This window comes from Pholcus phalangioides, unplaced genomic scaffold (assembly GCF_987345545.1).
Source record: "Pholcus phalangioides strain wild (caught in Gottingen) unplaced genomic scaffold, Ppha-v1.0 ptg000004l_1, whole genome shotgun sequence".
Taxonomy (NCBI): domain Eukaryota; kingdom Metazoa; phylum Arthropoda; class Arachnida; order Araneae; family Pholcidae; genus Pholcus; species Pholcus phalangioides.
The window spans coordinates 46325578-46344658 of NW_028301597.1; the positions used below are offsets into that span (position 1 = coordinate 46325578).

The 19081-nt window shown below is 40.2% G+C and overlaps 1 protein-coding gene across 1 annotated transcript in view; it reads left to right on the top strand.

Annotated features, from left to right (window-relative positions):
- LOC149087707 (uncharacterized) overlaps window positions 1-18112 on the top strand; it is a 38469-nt gene extending 20357 nt beyond the window's left edge. The window contains exon 2 of the mRNA XM_089231593.1: window positions 17764-18112. The gene's annotated coding sequence lies outside the window, so the exon portion shown is untranslated. The remainder of the gene's footprint in view (window positions 1-17763) is intronic.
- The last annotated feature ends 969 nt before the right edge of the window (window positions 18113-19081 follow it).

The window sequence follows — 19081 nt, forward strand, 5'->3', positions numbered from 1 at the left end:
CTTGTAGAAAAAGATTGAACATACGTGCTTGCCGACCTTGCAATTCCTAGTGTAGCCACCTTCACTCCCACACATGGACTCACATCCTACACATACACGTACACAATATCGTCTTCTCTTCTTACATCCTCGTAACCACTTCACGTACAAGGTTTTGGCAAGAAATTTGGATTATCTCTATTTGACGAATCGGTGATAAATCTGGTAGCCTTGTGCTAACCTAACTGCACATCAAAAAGAGGAAAAAGTGGTGAGAATGAAAACATATAAAAGGAAAAATTATAATAGATAGAAGAGTTTTTCCTCGACCCCGCTTTTCACCCTTTACGTGTTCTCTTACATTATATGTTGAAGAGAGACAATAAAAGGAGTATAGAAAGAAAGGAGGGAAAGAAAGAGCAACTTCCGCAGAGATAGGGTTACTATAAAGCTTCGTGATGGTGAAGCTAGCGGAAAGAAGAGACAGAACTTAATTGAATTTATTCCACGGGTGTTTGGACGTAATATTTCGCCAGTGATCATGAAGGGGTTTATGGCCCTCCCCATAAAAAAAGGAACCAGAAAGTCGTCAGACAGCCTGTATGAGCTACAATAAGGTGCCTTGAAAATTTCCATGCTAGTTCGTCGAGGGTGGAAAATATAGTTTTCTGGTCAAAGTGACGTCCAATCGTTGGAAAAAAGTGGCATTAGGAGACAGCTATTTGGTCTAGAGAGAATATTGACGTCACACTGAGCATTACTCCATTCACAACCACGGACGAAATATTTCATCCAAATGCCATGAAATAAATCCAAGCCATTTGTCTGCGTTTCCTCTCTTCTCTCCTCGTCATCGTGAAGCTTTATTGCAACCCCATGAACCGAAATTGTTGTTTTCCCAATTTTTTCTATACTCTTGTCAGTGATGTTTTCTTCCCATATATTCTGCACCTTTCTACTATATAAGAGAGGAAGAGAACTCACGTAGGGTGAGGGTGAAAAGAGAAATCTACAGTATACATATCTTATCTACTATGTATATCCTTTCCTTTTCTCTTTTTTTTTCTAATGTGTGGTTAGGTTAAGAAAAGGTTACCAGATTTATCGCCTAGAGATCACCCGAATCTGTTGCCAAAAACTTGTAAGCCTGGGGGGGGGGGGGGTTAACCATTGACGTAAAAGCTTTCGGCAATGCATTTGGATTATCTCTAGTTGATGAATTGCCGATAAATCTGGTAGCCTTCTGCTAACCTAACCCTTCTGCTCTAACTGCACGTTATAAAAAGGAAGAAGGGAGGAAAAATAATTAAAAAGAAAAGCGTAATAGATAAGATAAAGTATAATTAGAGATGCATAAATTTCGGCAAAAAAATTTTTTTAAAAATTAGAAATTTTTCGCATTTATTCGCAAAAAAAAAATCATATCAAAAACTTTCAAATACAATATTTTGCATTCGTCACACACACAAACAATATTCAAATAAAAAAAGGGTATTTTGGAGAAGCTTTTTAATAATAAATTTTGGTTTAAGAAGATGATAAAATTTATTTATTTTAAGTTTAAATATAAAATGTAAACATTGATTTATATAATACGATTAAATACTCGACGTTTGGGTTTACCCAAAATTCAAAACGAACGAATTTTGGGTAAACCCAAACGTCGAGTATTTAATCGTATTATCAAACCCAAAAGGTAATCCATTTCTATTGATTTATACGTACAATCTCTCACAAACACACAGTTTATTTAAACTCTTCCCTGCTGCTGCTGCGTCTTAGTCATTCTAAGATGCTGTTCATCGATTCCACCCTTCTGATTTCCTTTCACCACTATCAAAATTTTTTTGCTTCTTTCGCAAAAATGCTCTTGAAATTGGCGCTCAAACTAATTTCAATTCTACAGAATTACTCCACGAAACGTGCGCAAATGAATAGTTTGATCCTTCCAGGTCGTCGATTAGTTCCATAATCTTCCTACAGAACTTGGAAACGGACGTCAAATGAAATGCTCGAGTTATCATCTTCATATTCATTGAGAAGAGCAACAATGTGTTTCATATATTCGGTCAGATGAATGGCATCTTTGAATCTCACGAATTCTACCTGCTTACTAGAAAGCATCGGGTAGAGTTTTGCTGACAGTTGCGTGATATTTTCTTCTTTTTGGTAGTTTACAAATGTCTTTTGGCCGAGAAAAAAATTCAATTCTTTGAACTCTTTCTTCAATGAATACATCACACACGAGATACACTTTGTGCTCTCAGCATTGGTAGTGCAAAATGTTGTCCCGAAAAAAGATTTTAATAAGTTAAATCACGCAGTTATATATACAGGGTGTTCTGTTAATTTACCGACAATCTCAGAGGGTCGTTAGAAGGCATCAAGAGGTACAAAAATTGCAGTGGAACATGGTGTCGCAAGCCAGAGGGTAAAAAACGCATGCGGGCTCCGAGTCCAGAGGAGAAGAAAGGTGGATGTCAGTTGATCGCTGAATGCGTTCGTGGGTTCACTCACCATATCTGACGTAAGCAGCGTCGCGAAAGGCATGCGCTAGGATAGGACACGCGCTGCGGACGACGTAAATTAGCGCTATTGCGGTAGTAAGCACCTGGTGAATGCTGTGGTGGTCGAGTGGTCATAGTGGCGGACTCGCATCGCAAGGATCCGGGTTCGAACCCCACCGTCGCCGCAGTTGTTGTCGGCTAAAGTTGGTTTTCTGTTGGTTCTAACTTCAAGTCGCGAATGCGAGCCGATCCCCCCGTTAAAAAGTCTCGCCGCAGAGAGCAACAGCCCTACAACGGTATAATTACTCATTCGTTACACTTCAATCACTATGAGAGTTCAGAAAAAACACATAGTTTAAAAAAATTGATTGCAGATGGCAGCACTGCACATAACAAGCATTACACAGAAACAAACTTCACGGAAGGTTCACTATAAGTACACACACATTCCAACATGTACCAATTGATTGAAAGTTCCGCAGAGGAATATGGACAAAGTGCATGTTTGGTTTAGTAGTGGTAGTAAGCACGTGTAGCAGTTAGTTTAGTTTCCCAACCTTTTTTGTCCCACCACCCCTTCTTCAGAAATTTTTTTCTCCCATCGCCCCCCAACGCAATCCAACTCATAGGAACTTATGTTATACCCGTAGCTTCTACCGCCCCCCCTGGAACATTCCATCTACCCCCCAGGGGGCGTTAACGCCCCCGTTGGGAATCACTGGTTTTGACGCCTGTGGACACACCTTAGGATCTCATAGCGCGGATTGTCGTCGCTGCGGCAGACATCAAAAGCACTCCTGGTATCTTCGAGCGCGTCCAGGAATCGCTTTAACGTCGTTGTAGACTGTGCAATGACGTCAGTGGCCGCCACTTCCAACAACTCTTGCAATACTTAATCAAATAAGTCATTTTGTAGTTATTATTGTACTTTTTGTCGTTCCAGCGTGACGTCGAAACCTGCATGCGTTTTTCGCGATTTTCACCCTCTCAACGTGGTTTGCGAGACACCATGTTCCATTCCAATTTTTGTTCCTCTTGATGCCTACTAACAACCGCCCGAGTTTCTCGGTCCATTAACAGAACACCCTGTATATATAACGCGCGTGGTCTGATAGTAGGCTCTTTACTTCAGAGTATTCAATTTCGTATTCCTTTAAGGTGTCAAAAAATTATAGCTATGGAGCACTCGGAAGAATTAGCGACGTCTAAGTGTAAAGCTTAAATTATCGAGGTTTCTCGGTACGAAATCACGTATTCCTAAGTGTAATATATAGACTAAGGTGGATAAGAGAAATTTTTAGTCTCTTTTCACCCTCACCTTACGTGTTCCCCCTTTCGCTCTTACATGCATATAGTAGGAAAAATACATTATATGTATGGAGAAAAAAATTATTAACAGGAGTACGGAAAGAGAAAAGTAACATTCGTTGATAGGGTTACTATAAGGCTTCGCGATGGTGGAGAGAGAGAGAGGAAAGAGAACGCAGATAGCTTGTTATTCCACTGGCGTTTGGTCGCAATATTACGTCCGTGATCGTAAGTGGTTAATGGCGAATGACGAGTCATCTTGGATTTATCCAGTGGCTATAGGTTAGGAATCATTGGAAAAATGTAATTCCGGTCTTATCAGTTTGCGGTAATTCGGATTTCAGAGTCTTAATCAAGAAATCTCAACTTCAATTTATGAATCCTACGGAAAACTCGCTGACAGAGCTCCAGCTATTAGCGGAAGGGGGGGGGGGGGGAGGTCCTGTTTATCTAGGGTTACCAGATTCGGAAAATGAGAAAGGACGATGTCCGCGCACGCACTCTTGTCTTGATAATGTCACTTTTTCTGATGTTTACCACAGGCGGCGCCACTCTTATGACAAAAACTCCTTAAGAACTTTATATATACCACTGTTTTCTGTATATTCTATGGCAGAGGTTACGCTCCCCTCCCTCAAGGGTGTCTTAACAACATCAGAGATTTTTCTGGGGCGCCGTACCTAGCCAGAAATACCTGATACAAAATTTACATACTGATTGTCAAAAATTTTGACCAGATCTCGTTTTCACGACCCACCTTCTGCAATGTAGGCCCATGCATTAATATAGCACTGCCCTCCCTCCCCACTTTAGTATACGGCTTTAGCTGATGGTGAGCAAATAGTATTCTCAAAATGAATGTTGCGGTTTTCTTCCTCTAGAGCTGTTTTTTGGATTGTCTATTTCATGTCATCGTGGAGTAAGCTAGGCCGGAGTCTTCGTGATGTTGGTATTTCTTTTAGGAAGGCCTCGGCTGAGCAGTGGTTAGAATTGCATCTGTCCTACTTGGAGACAACTTGCGTTCTTGTACAAGAATACAAGTTCTTTTGTCGTTCTTTCATCGAATTTCGACGGCATGTGGTAAAAGTGTGTGAACATGTATGAAAATCAAAAAAACGCACTCACACACACATAGTTGCTGCAAACAAACATTTTCTTATTGTTTCAAACATTTCTTATTAGAACATATCATATCTTTTATCGACATTGATTAGTTAATACCAGCTTATATTTAACAATGGGTCTATCGATAAGGGAGATAACGCTTTCACGGTATACTTCAAAATACACACCTTCTCTTTCAGAAAGCTGTCGTTTAGTTGAAGCATTACTATACAGAGGATTTTACTAGAGGAAAGAGCATTTCTCGATTGCTGAGAAGATGAACAAGATATGGCAAAAGATACTCAAAGTCGGTGATATGATCGCCATATTGGATCGTGAGTTGGACTTCGAATGGAAGTATGACCTCGAACCCGTAACGAAGAATCTCCCAAAAGCTCCTCAAACGCTTATTTTGAGTGGTTCACCCGAGGGCTACTGGCACTTGCGATTGAAGCCAACTAAAGTGGGCACTGATTCGTGCAATGTAGGCGTTGCCTTGTGTTATGATTTTTTCAGTAAAGACCCTCTACCCGTTTTTGCCGCTTTCACCTTGTCGGTGCGGAATAAAAGTGGTTTGAATTTTTCAACTGGTGGCACGCACCTATTCTCTGTGGATTGGCCGCCTTGTATGAAATATGATGGATTTGGTTACGGAGAAACTACCCAGTCACCGTACATCATATTTCCTTAGCCCGTTCGAGTCGTCGAGTCTGACCCTCTGCTAATATCTGGAACGGTTTATCCGCGGATGATTTTGAGCAAGAAATACGGTGACGAATTACGAAGGTGCCAGGCCTTGTTCGGGCGTTACAAATTCGAATTCCAGTCGTCGCTGCCGAGGGGTGTTTCCAGTGATTTCGTGATTCGAGTTGGAGGTGACAAAATATTTTGTCACATGGACATTTTGTCCTGCCGGTCACCTTACTAGATTCATGTGGATCTCCCCGAAACGACCTCCGTCCATTAGACTTGGCGAACAATTCATCAAGAGAAGTTCAAACATCAAGATTCTTGGAGTCGTTTTTGATGACAAATGTAATTGGTACGAACACATATCGGAAATCTCATTAAGGATCAATGCACTTCTCCCTCGATTCTGGTGCTCCACTGGCAAGAACTGGGGCATCAGTGTTAGAATGCGCAGAATATTATATTTAACTGTCGCACAGCGGATAATAGCATATGGTGCCACTGCATGGGGAGGTAAACTTACGGAGGAGCAAGGTAGAAGACTTGATTCCATCCAGAGAGGTTGCCTATTATATATTCTGAAAGCATACTCCACCTCACCCACAAATGCATTACAGGTTCTAGCCGGCTTACCCCCACTGCGCTTGGTCATTGGTTTTGAAGCTAAAAAGGGTCTACTACTCAGAAACAAACAAAATATCGAGCTTCAGGATGGCACCAACATCAGTTCTTCCCAGCTCCAGACCAAGACAACAGGTTGGACTCATCACCCAGCGGATTATCCACAAGAAGAACAGATCTCCACTGCACCTGCAAAAATAGGGCAGGAGAATACCGACCTTAACATCTTCACGGACGGTTCAAAATCAGAAAACGGCGTGGCTGCAGCCTTCATCATACTTAAAGGAGGTATGGAAATCTACAAATGGTCATGTAAATTAAATGACTCAAATACTGTGTTCCAATCGGAGCTTTTTGCAATTCATATGGCCGTCCAAAAGGCTCTAGAATGTAAAAAACCAGTGAGTATATACACTGACTCTCTGTCATCCATATTTGCCATCAAAGACCCATTATCTCAACATCGTACGGCCCGACAAATCCGTGAAGTTCTATGTGACAATCCACATATTAAAATTGCTTGGGTGAAAGCCCATGAGGGCACATATGGTAATGAACGGGCCGATCAACTGGCCAAATCAGCGACGACCAGAGCTTCACCAGATTTCACGATATTTCTCCCCGTGTCATGGGCAACCAACATTCTTCATGAAGAAATGATGACCAAATGGCAGCATCGATGGTCTAACGAGAGAAAGACTGGTCGCAAAATTTTCGCTCTGCTCCCCACCGTTAACTGCAAGCTTAGGAAATGGACTAGGGAAATGATCCTCTTCTTTTCCGAACACGGTCCATTTCCCGCCTACCTTGCCAGGTTCCACAAGAGAACAGAAAAGTGCAAATGCGGGGAGGAGGGCACATCGTACCATTACGCGACCACTTGCCCTTTGACCGCGAATCTACACATCCGGGTCCAGGCAAATGATGTTCAATCGTGGATGACTTCAGTGCTCAATACCTCTGGTGTCCACGATCAAATTAAAATGCTCATCAATCAACTTGAAAATAATCAAGACTCTTTCATCCATCCTAGACCAGTGACTGGTATTGTAGAGGGTCATGATGTAGGTGATTCTTGCTCAGACTCCGATTACGAACCATAAACTTTTCATTCTTTCATCGAACAACGAGGTTTCACATGAATTACCATTGTCAACTCTTAGTGAAATTAGAACAATGATGTTCTTCAGATTTCCGTTGCCTTTCTTATACTTTTTCACATATTCATGTATCTTTTCTATGTATGTTTGTATGTATCTATGTATCTTTTCTTGTAATCTTTTCTTGTAATCTTTTCTATGTATTCTTCTATATTCTTCTATATATATTCTTCTATATGCATTTACTCACATGTATCCATATATATATTTGTAAGCTCTACGATCTACTGTAGTGAACCATGAATTACCACAACGCTGGTTTTGTTCTGGAATGCATTTTGGACTGTGATGTTTTGTGAGACTATTTTGTGTCTAGTCTCTCGAATTCCCACTTCTCTGTAATCCTGAATATTCATCGGATGGACTGTGATGTTTCATGGGAATATTTTTCACCATATCACTGTATATATTTTTTCTCTTCTGTCCCGCTCATTTAACAGAACTGCGATGTTTGTCATGTTCTTTCCTGACAATTTCCACTTGATGTTAAGCACTTGCTGTCATTTCTGTTCAGTGCTTCCATGTGCCATGTATGCATGTTTTCTTTCAGGTGGCAAAGAAGCTGAAGCGAGTGATTATTGGCAACCGAGATCCCAAGGGTCCATCTGCGGATGGATTGGTGGGGACGGAGTGCGGTGTTGGCATGAACGGGCGCGGGCTGCCGGAGGGGGACGGACGTTTGGTTCAGTTCTGTTGCTCCTTTGAGCGATGAGTGGCGGACGGGGGTGTTCCCTCGTGGACTGGGGGAGCCGAGTGCCTCGGAATGTTTTTGCTGGGTCGGAGATCTGGCGGGCGGTCCACCTGTACTCCTTCTTGACCATCGGAGGTTTCCGGGAGCTTCCCGGAGTGTGGCTGCTTGGGATGGAGTGGGGTCCCGGCGGGACGGACCCGGTGGCTTGCGAGTCGGGGGATGTCCGCATGGCCCGGATGTCAGGAGAGTTCTTCCAGCATGGCCCAGCCGCAAGGTAATCCGCTTATATCCCGCAAGGGACAGAGCGGGGGCCATGTTTGGTGTTATGGTCACCTTATTTCGCTAAGATGTTCGAGCCACGTGAGGACAGGAAACTGATCAAAGACGTTCACGATGAGTTCACGATTGATTGCGACGAATTCGATGCTTACAGTATCAAGACGATGGTGGATTTCATTTACGATTCGGAAATCCCCGAACTTAATTTCGAATCTGCTACAACTCTTTCAAAAGCTGCAGACAAATTCCAAGTGCAAGAGTTGAAAATCGTATGTGAGGAATATTTGAAAACGTCCATCGACGAATCGAATGCTTCCAAGGATAGTTGCTGCTCTCCATCGAAAGACACGCATTTTACGCAACTTACTTCTCCGAGTTACAAGAAGAAACCTTGTGGAAAAGCGGGAAGATTACTCATTTACTGTTGATAACGTGCTGGAGACGAGGGTGTATGCAAGGTCTGTATACTTTGAAAATACTATTGAAAAAATATTTATATTCTTGATCAATGGGCAGTGGAATCTCATTTACAAAATCGCGTAATTATACGACTTTAACAAGGGGACAACGAGTGGCTTTGGTCGCAATTGATTCCTATACATTTTTAACTCAAAATAATTCATGTATTCGACGTAAAATCTCAACTATTCGAGGGGGTTTTTACTTCGACTCGAACTCCGAATCTTTTGAAAAAAAACGTCAACGAATGGCGCAATTGTTTTATTCAGCGAAACACCTCGAATGCGCACAATATTTTTATACAGCGAAAACACGTTGCTGCAGCAGTTCTTCTCGCATATTCTCACTGCAAAAGCCGTAAACTTTAGGGTGATTGTTAACACATACGAAAATTGCCAGTGAGCTGGTTAAGAAACGGGTTTCAATTGTTGTTGTTATTGTTTCAATTTGTCTTGACGGCCGCTATATGTCAATTGAGACTTTTTTCTCCCAAAGGTTTTTAGCGTAATCTAAGGGTAAGAAAGTCTATTGTAAGTATTTGGTGGGTACAGGTCTGCTGATAAGAGACACACACACACACATAAGTTCTTTCGATCATTTCCTGCAGAATTTTCTTTCTTTCGGTGCTTTGGGGTGCTTTGCTTTACTCGCTGTCAAATCCGCAGTTCGTAATGTCGAGAAAACGAAAAGCACTTTATAAAAAAATTTACAAAAAATACAATCCTATGTCGAATCTACCTCGTCAAAGGTTCACAAAAAGTTCAGGGGGCAACAATTCACAAGTTCCGTAGAAGTGCAGTGAGCAACAACAAAGACACTGGAGGATGTGAAAAAGGAGGCTTGAGAGATAGAGAGAGAAATATTCCCATTTTCACCTTTGTATGAAAGATGGCAAAAATGCATAATTGCACAGGGTAGTTCGGATGAAATGGAAGATACTACGGAGGAAATGCCATGGATCGTTCTTCCGTGAAAAGTCTTTGTTTGACATAAAACCGCAAAAACCACAGCCGGCGTGTGTTTGTTCCGAAAAAGTACGGGATTTCCTTCACGCCGGCTGTGGTTTTTGCGGTTTATGTCCAACAAAGACTTTTTATTATCTTATACTTTAGTTATCTAAAGGGCCCTACACACGTTCAGTTATGCCTGCACAGTTATGCCTGTACAGGCATAACTGCGCAGGCATAACTGAACGGTTCGATGCATCCACACCATTCAGTTATACCTGTGCAGGCGAAGCTTCTGGAACCGGTTCTAGGCAATCTGTGGGGATATTTTCATTCTTCGATCTCTGTCTTCGCGGTCTTTTGATCAGTTCGGATTTTTTCATAGTCTATAAAGTTCGGAATCTTCTAGTATGATTTCCACAGATGATGTGTGCTTTGGGTGTAGTTGGATTGGTTATGGCACTGAAAGTTATTAACTCAAAAAAAAAGGAAAAAACGGGTAACGTGGTAAAAAGATTGGTTTTAAAAAAAAGGCAACAATATTCGCACGTTAAATTATTACAGGAATTGAGATTTGCACCAAAAGCTTTTTTTTTTTCAATTCCTTTCGGAAATTGCTTCGCAAACTGTTTATTTTTTTAACAACACTGTCTCTGTTCGCTAGAGGATCAATTTCTCTCATTTTCCACACCAATCTCTCATAACTATCATCTTTCTTAATTTTGTTATGGCAATCTTTAGTTTTCACCTGCCACAAGCATTTCTTATTCCTATACATTTCAATGAATTCTTCCAAACATTCGCGCTGCCCGTTTCGAAGATCGCTCGTCATTATAAACCTCGAGTCGTGAAAACTAAACTCAACTCTGAACTAAACTCTGGTGGAGTGTTGAAATCGGTGTTTCCCAAAGTAGGACTATTCAGGCTATGAATGGACATAAGGGGGTGATGGGGGGGACGAGAGGAAAACATCAGTTTTCGAAAACTCAGACCATTTTACCAAGGAAGCCTTTGTAAATATGGGCCTTGGGCAAAAAAAAAAAAAAACTAATATTGCACACAGAAATTCGTACTTGTTTCATCAGAGCTAAAGTGTTTTTGTTCTCCCTTTGAATGTGCGCTGTACATTCCAGATGTATTGTAACTGTAAATTGATCGGTAAAAAGCCTACTGTCACAGATCTCCACACCATCTGGGGTCCTGCATCCCCGGGGGCTGTTTTTACTAATGAATATTGTCATTATTCGAGCCATTTCCCCCCAACCCCCACAAAGATAGGATTGAGATCAGGATTCTGGTTTCAGAGCCCGAGATGATTCCAATCATTCTTTTTTCCCACGTTAAAAAATTCACTATAGTGGCAGCTCGGCAAAGAGAATAGCCCCTGTGCCCTGCGGCAGGATGTGGGTGGGAAGGGGCAGGGGGGGGGGGTGACGCTCAAGAGCCGCGACGCACACTTTGAGGAAGACTGCTGTAACGGAAGATGTTTGTTGAATCTACACCATATAAGTACAATAATGCATTTTGATGTTACTAAAACCTCTCATAATGACCGATTTTCATGACTTCAGTAAAAGGCACTACTGCCTACTCATGCTTATCAAGAATGCTATCCATATCTACAGTGATTATGACAATACGTATGGGCAATGAAAGAGAAATTTTGGTATTAAAATCGACGCCCGATATAACGACCCCTTCGTCTCGTCGAGAATGGACGTTATATTTGGAGCAAGGTCGTAGCGAGGGGGAGACTTGGGGTGTGGTCGGGCCTGATTGGGACGGTCGTTATATAAGTAAAACATAAAACATTTGGGACTTACCCTACCAGTCTTTGTCGCTATAACGTGAATGATCGCTATAACGTGAAGTTCTCATAACGAGCGTCGACTTTATCTTCGAAAACAAGCATCGTTTCTCCTCTGAATATACAGATAGGGGGTACATGCTCCTTCAGCATCGTATGATAGTATTTTCTTTTCGCGATAGCGTCGATTTAAAAAAAATAATTTTTTTGACTTGAAAATTTTTACGGTAACTTACGTAGTGTTTTCCCTTGAAAGAAAACTGCATTTTCACGCGACCTCTTACGATTAATTCAACTCAATTAAAAAATTGACTCATTATGAAGCATAGTATGTATATTAATAGTATTACTCAATGATATAATTATATTATCAATCGTATATCTCTCTCAAAGAATTTTTCGATTGTTTTCTTACGTTTAACTAGCGTAATTTCATCTGAATTTTTTTCTTTCAATGTTTGAGCTGAAAGTTGAAATTCGTTGCAATCTGACGAGATGTGTCCAAAAAACAAATTCAATGCGATTCATTAAGAATTACATGTAAAAGAAAATAATAAATTGCAGTGATTTTTGTCCTGTTGATGCTTGCTGGTTTTCGGTCAAGAAAGGAGTAGGAATCCTGCTTTTGAAATTGCAAACATTAACTAACTCGTATAAAAACCTGCTTGATTTCTAGGAATCTTGATTTCTAAAGGAAGTACATGTGAAAGAATACTAAAATAATCTGATGTCACGGAGCCCCTAAAATCTCCAAGCACCCTGGTTAAAAACCTCTTCTCTAAATAATCAATGAACAATTAATAGTCATAGCACATTATTTGAATATAGAGTTTGTGTGTTTCGGTGCATAATTTCGGGCAAATTTATTGAAAAGAGTGATTTCAGAAACAAAATTGCGAATTTTAACAATGGTCGAAATATTTCTAAAATTTTATTTCTATTTTTTTTATTCGATATGAAATTGCAAGAAAATATCGTGAAAATTACGCCATTAGAAAAATTCCTTCTAATTAAATGGAATCCCTCTCCAAAACAAGTTATTCAGTTGTTCTATTACATTATCAGTGAAAAAAGAAGAGGGAAGAAAGAGAGAGAAGGACGAATATAAGAAAGCGGGGAAAAAAAACTGTGCAGGTCAACTGACGGCCCATACAAACGCTCAGTTATACCTGCGCAGGCATAACTGCACAGTTATACCGAATCGAAAAACCATTCCCTTCAGGTCGCCTGTGCAGGTCAACTGACGGCCCCTACACACGCTCAGTTATGCCTGCACAGTTGGCCTGTACAGGCATAACTGCGCAGGTATAACTGAGCGTGTGTAGGGGCCTTTACTCTGCGTCGCGTACCAAGAATCGTGTGGGGGGGGGGGGAACAGGCCTTTAATAATAACAAGTTCCCGAACTTTTTAAAAGCAGTGGTATACTGCTTCCGTTCATTAAGTAAGTTCATTAAGTAAGTCCCTGCAGAAACTAACAGATGTAGTTGCTATGTTATTTTAAGGCCTTTGTCACTAAAGTAGTCTAGTAGTGGACAATTTCGCCCCCTGGTGGGCGATGGAATTGCTTGGGGGCGCGAATAGAAGCTGCGAGTACAACATAGGTTGTTGTGGTGCTCTGTTGCACATCTCACCCATTTTGCTAATCTGCTGTTGGAGAATTGTTTCGATCTGTATTATGGGTTCACTTGAGTCGGGGGAGATGAGAGGAAACAATTCAAACAATTGAAGAAAGGGGCGATGGAACAAAAAGTTTGGGAAACTGTGTTAATTGATCTCGAGTAAACTCAACTTGAGAGTTGAGTTGACTTGAACGAGTCCAGTTGCTCATTCACCCGGCGCTACTAAAAAATATCTGGAAGAACGGAAAAATGGATAGAAAACAACGCAGTTCACCTCCGGGTAGGAGGAAAAATCAAATTTTTAGTGATTCTAGCAGCGATGAAGTTGATATTTTATTATAATTATAAATAATTATCTTTTTCACTATTATTTCCGCAAAAAAAGGGTAAAGAGTGACGAAAATTATCCATACATTAGCGATTCCTAACCTTTTTTGACTTACGGAGACCTTTTCTGTATATAATTTTTATTTTGTTTGCCCTGTTTGACTTGAAAACAATACTTCGTATAAAATGTTTATGGTGGAACCCTGTAGGCTTTTATTTTTAATTTATCTATCGCATTTACTGATTTATTTTATTTTCCTCGAGTCACCGCGGAGCCCCTGGGAAGTTCACACGGAATCCTAAGGGATCCTCGGAGCACCCGTTGGGAGCCACTGCCATACATTGAAAATAACATTCATCTTACACTACTCGTTACGGCCAACGGACATCGGATTCCTTGCATTATATGGAATTAGAAAAGAGCCTTACCTGGAATTAATAAACACGCTGGCTACCTGTCAGCCCGGCCTGACAAGCTTAATTAACGTAAGCGAAATTCACGTTGTAAATATCCGGTATTTGGAGGGAGTTGTGCAGTTAAATTCCTCTTAACGGACACTCCTCAGATGCATTCACCCCTCTTTTACGGTCTAGTAATAATTTCACCTTTTTATGATAAAAGTATGCATTTTAAACCCCTGATTAACGATCACCCGTCTTTTATGGTCGAATTTTTTAGTCCCGCCAGTGTCCGCAAAAGATTGGTTTTACTGTAGTTCCAAAACATGAAAAGCTTTTTATTTCCTTTTAATCACTTTACGATCAAGGACGCAATATTGCGTCCAAACGCCTGTGGAATAAAGTAAAAAAAAAAGCTCTCTCTCTGCGTGTGTTTTCTTCCCTCTCTTCTCATCACCATAAGGCTTTGTTGTGGGTTACAACAACGTCATAATTTATGAACAACGTCATAAATTTATGACGTTGTTCTTTTTACTTTCCTTTTATTTCTACACAATTATTATAGTCGTTTCAGGTTAACTTTGCAGTGAAGGGGAAGCTACGAGGGAACCGCATCACTCGTTGCTATGGGAACGAGAGCCTCTTAACCAATGTATCGATGCGCGGCCTCGGTAAGGTACGGCCGATTCTCGCCAATCTCACTGAGAAAAATATTTTTTACGTGTAACGTAATTGCACAGTTAAATTAGTAATAATTATAGAATTAAAAGAAAACCACTGCCGATATTTTCAGAAATTAAAGTGAGGTTTTTGAAATCATTTGTTTTGTTTTTTGATTAGAAAATGTTTTAAAATATAGAAAAAAATAATTATCTTCTATCAGCGTGTCACTTACTCTTCATTGATGTGCCGTAAGTAACATTAAAAATTTCAAAAAAGTCATATTTTTCTGCAATATTTCCCTTCCCTCAGCTGAAATTTATTTACAAAACAAAAATCAAAACAATATTATGAAAGCAACGTATAATTTTAAAATACTGTATATTAACCATGGCTCTCAAAAACTTGGGCATTTTTAATTTTTTTCTTCAATTTATATGGAAAAAATTAATGTTAAATAAATTAAGAAGAAGCAGGTTAACTCTGTTTTCACATGTAAATGTAGGAATAGCACCAAATAATAATAATGATACGGATAAGTTTAGAATTTTTTTACTCACTTTTCTTGCCGAAATTTCCGTCACTCGACCTCCCCCCTTCCCCGAACGGTATACGTCGATGCCACTTGTTTTCCCGACAGCTTTAGTCTTTTGTTACGGTTGATGTGCTGCTCATGGTTATTACGGATTATTCTTATGGAGTTTTGTTTACAACGAATGTTCAAAAACCAAAAATATAGTATTCAGGAATGGAACAGCAGAGAACTTTAGCGTGGCTATCTCTGGTGAAAATAAAGACACAACTGTCACATAAAAGATGAAAGCCCAGACCACTGTGGACCCCCCCCCCCCTCATTTATTTTATCTGAAGAGACACTAAAGGCAAGGGGCATCGAGAGAAACAGGTGGGTGGAAGATGGCGTCCGTTCGTGTGAGTGGAAGTCGCGACTCTGTCAACACTCTCCTTGATCGGAAACTAAAACTATCCCATAAACATGGCAAAAAATAAATAATTAAAAAAAGGAGGATCTATAACCAAAACTTCTGCACCCAATAGAGGGCCTCTCACAAGTCACAATAGTATCGGCGCTCTCGTGGAAGAGAAACACTTCTTGTAATCTATGAGTTAATATCTGAACTCACTGAAGCCTATTTTTAGGAGAAAATAAAACTGATTGAATATTCGTTTTTATGTAAGCCTACAACTGCATGTAAAACTGAATGAAAAATTGTATCGTTATGGAAAATTCAACCAAATAACGAAAAAAAAAATGTATATATACAGTATATAATTGTGTAACGAAAAAAAACACGACAGTGATATTGGCGGGGAAAATTTCTAGGATATCGCGCCAGAGTGTCGTTGCCGTTGCTATGGATTTTTAATAATGGTAACCAATATTTTTTATAATTCAAAAATTTTAAACAAGTAAACATCGGTTCAAAACGATTTTTTTTCAGTATTTTTTTCAAAATCATAGAAAAAATTGAAATATTATGTATAAAGGTTCATCTTAAACCTCCGATATATGAGAACTATATTTTGCGGCGAAGGAATACACTCTCTACCTTTCTCTTCACTGCAAAGTTAACCTGAAACAGACTATAGTGACTTTTTCCTCACATATATGATGTGTGTGTCCTTCTACTATATACTTATAACAGCAAAAGAGAACTGATTGGATGAGGGTGAAAAGAAAACTCTTCTTCGTATAAATACACTCTCTTATCTGCACTTATGTATTATGCTGTTTTTCTTTCCCCTTTCAACTTCTTTACCTTTCTCTAACTCGCGGTTAGGTTAGGACGAGGTTACCATATTTTTCGCCCAATCGTCAAATATAGAGTATCCGAATTTGTCGCTAATACCTTGTAAACGAATCGGTTAAAGCTGACTATGCTGCTACCATACCGAGAGAAAAACTATATTACTGTATTTATCTTGGAGAGGGGTACGGGGTTTTCCCCCGTATACTTACGCACTGCGTGATATATATTATATGTGACCTATATTTATATTACACACATTCCATTCGAGGGGGATTTGAAGTCAGGGTTGCAGCAGAGAACATTTCTATCGAAAATAAAAGTTGCATATAATAAATAACTGTATCTTGTTACAAAATTCAGCCTCGTGCATCTCTCGTACAATCTCGACAATCTTACAGTTGCGCAACAAACGTTTGCGTTCGACTAACATGCAAATCGCCAAGTGACTCCGTTGCGTTGGATATTTCGTCGCCAATACGACAGTATCCTCATGTGAGGAGCTCTGTGAAAATTTACGTGTTTATCCGCTGGATACCGAGTATTCCATCAGTTGACATAGTTTAGTATCCCCGTATGAGGAGGCCCTTACACAGCCGCACAATTCAGGAAAATGTGTGTTTCTCTAATTCAGCTAAGACTAATGAACTCATTTGTTTCCATATAACAGTAATATTCAAACGCAACAATAGATATCGTCCGCTTGTTAATTTTCTCCAGCAGGTATACGAACATAGTGCACGTTGGTTTCCGATTCTGCAAGTCGACACCGCCGCCGATAGATTAAAATTTCGAATTTCAGATTTTTTTAACCAATCCGCAACGGCACCGATTTGCGTTATAGGGTACGAACATAGTGATATATGATTCATCAGTTCAAAAAAATGTTGTGCTGAGTGTTTTGCAGTTTTAGAGCACTTAAGCTGCCCTCAGTGTAGTTCTATATCACTCAAGTCATCCGCGGCGAATTCCCAGATTTCTAGAGTGATACGTGGCACATTTCCAGATCACTTGATGGATCCGCGAAACATTTAGAGATCACTAAATTGGCTCTGTAGAGGACTTATCAATAGGTAAAATTTCAGTTCTTGTGTCCACAAACCAGGGAAAGTTTTTTTTCGAGTAAGTGCCATTAAGAATATTTCGTATTTTTAAAAAGGCAGTTTGATGACGTAAGCATCATTCAAATCTCCCCCCCCCCCGATCAAAGGTCCTCAAACCCCCCCCCCCCCTCCCATCGATGGTGACGTAACACTTGAATGCACTTCTAACCTGACGAAATGCACCGTTCAACCATTTGGGAATCACTGCTGTAGAAACCTTGTATTGAATATGAAGATTGTTTATTTATTTCAACAGGAAGTGTATGTTAACCAATAATTATAATTAATGCCATAGAAAGTGATTTTTATTGATGATTCTTTTTTTCTCCTCCTCAGACTGTCAAACAGAAAAACTGAAGACTGATGTCGACGAAGTGCCTTCCTGATTTGATTGAAAACTTGATTTGATGATAAAGTCGACGCTCGATATAACGACACCTCTTCGTCCCGTCGAAAAAGGACGTTATATTGAAAGAGTCGTTACATCGAAAGTAAAACGTACATGATAGTCATATTATATGAAAACATCTGAGACTCATCCTACCAGTCGTTGCAATGGAATGGTCGCTATAACGTGGAGTGCCGTTGTAACGAGCGTCGGCGGTATAACTACATGTATATGTAATAGTTATTTTTTCGTCCCATGAATTGATCCGTGATTGGTGTGAATAAATTATTTGTAAACAAATCCTATGTATATAGAATGTTGTTATTCATTTATATATTTTTCATTTTTTTAAATTAAGGAGCCTATAAAGGAGAGCGGAGTCATCGTCTTCAATCTTAGAGCAAAAAACTTGTTTTGCCGCTCCTAGTCACGTCAATCGTTCAAAGAAAAGAGCAGGATGAGGGAACAGTGATTGGTTATAGCAGTACGGGGCTAACGAGAAAAGAAAAGGCAGCGTTTTTTCTCTTTAGCCCCGATTAAGGTGACTTGATAGGGGGGGGGGCCCTATTCTAGTGGCTATAGCCCCGATTATCGCCTTAGCCCCGATAGCAGTAATATTGACGTCACACTTATTCTCAAAGATTGCGGATGAGTCGTCTTAATATTTCAAGGCACTCGATACGCAAATCCAGCGGTTCCCAATCATTTTTAGTCGTGGACCTCCCTAAAATATTGATTTCTGCTATGAACCCCCCCCCCCCCCCACTTTCAATCGTGGGCCCCTTTTGCAGCAGTAGAAACTGCAGCCATCCATCAGCGAGAGCAGTGATGGTAACCTCGTCAAGAAAAATATTTCCCTTTTGACTAAATTTTTCCCCCACACAATCCGAAATTTGTGCTGCCATCTATTGGTGGAAATATGTAGTCAATTATTTTACACTATAAAAGCATTGTGTGTGTGTGTGTGTGTGTGTGTGTGTGCGTTTTGCATTTATATATTTTTTCAACAAAAATTCTTTTGTTTGATGACCTCTCAACATTTCCCTCAAACGCCAAGAAATTTCCCATGTGGACCAATTTTGGCCAATTTTTCCCACGAACATGGGAAATTTTCCACGAGTTACCATCACTGAGCGAGAATGTTCTCGAATAATGCAGGACATTCTATCCAGTAAATGCGATAGAAATGTCATCTACTCCGGACAACTTCACCAAGCACCAACTCTGGCCATATCGCAATTTACTGGGTTGGAAATGAAGACGCCA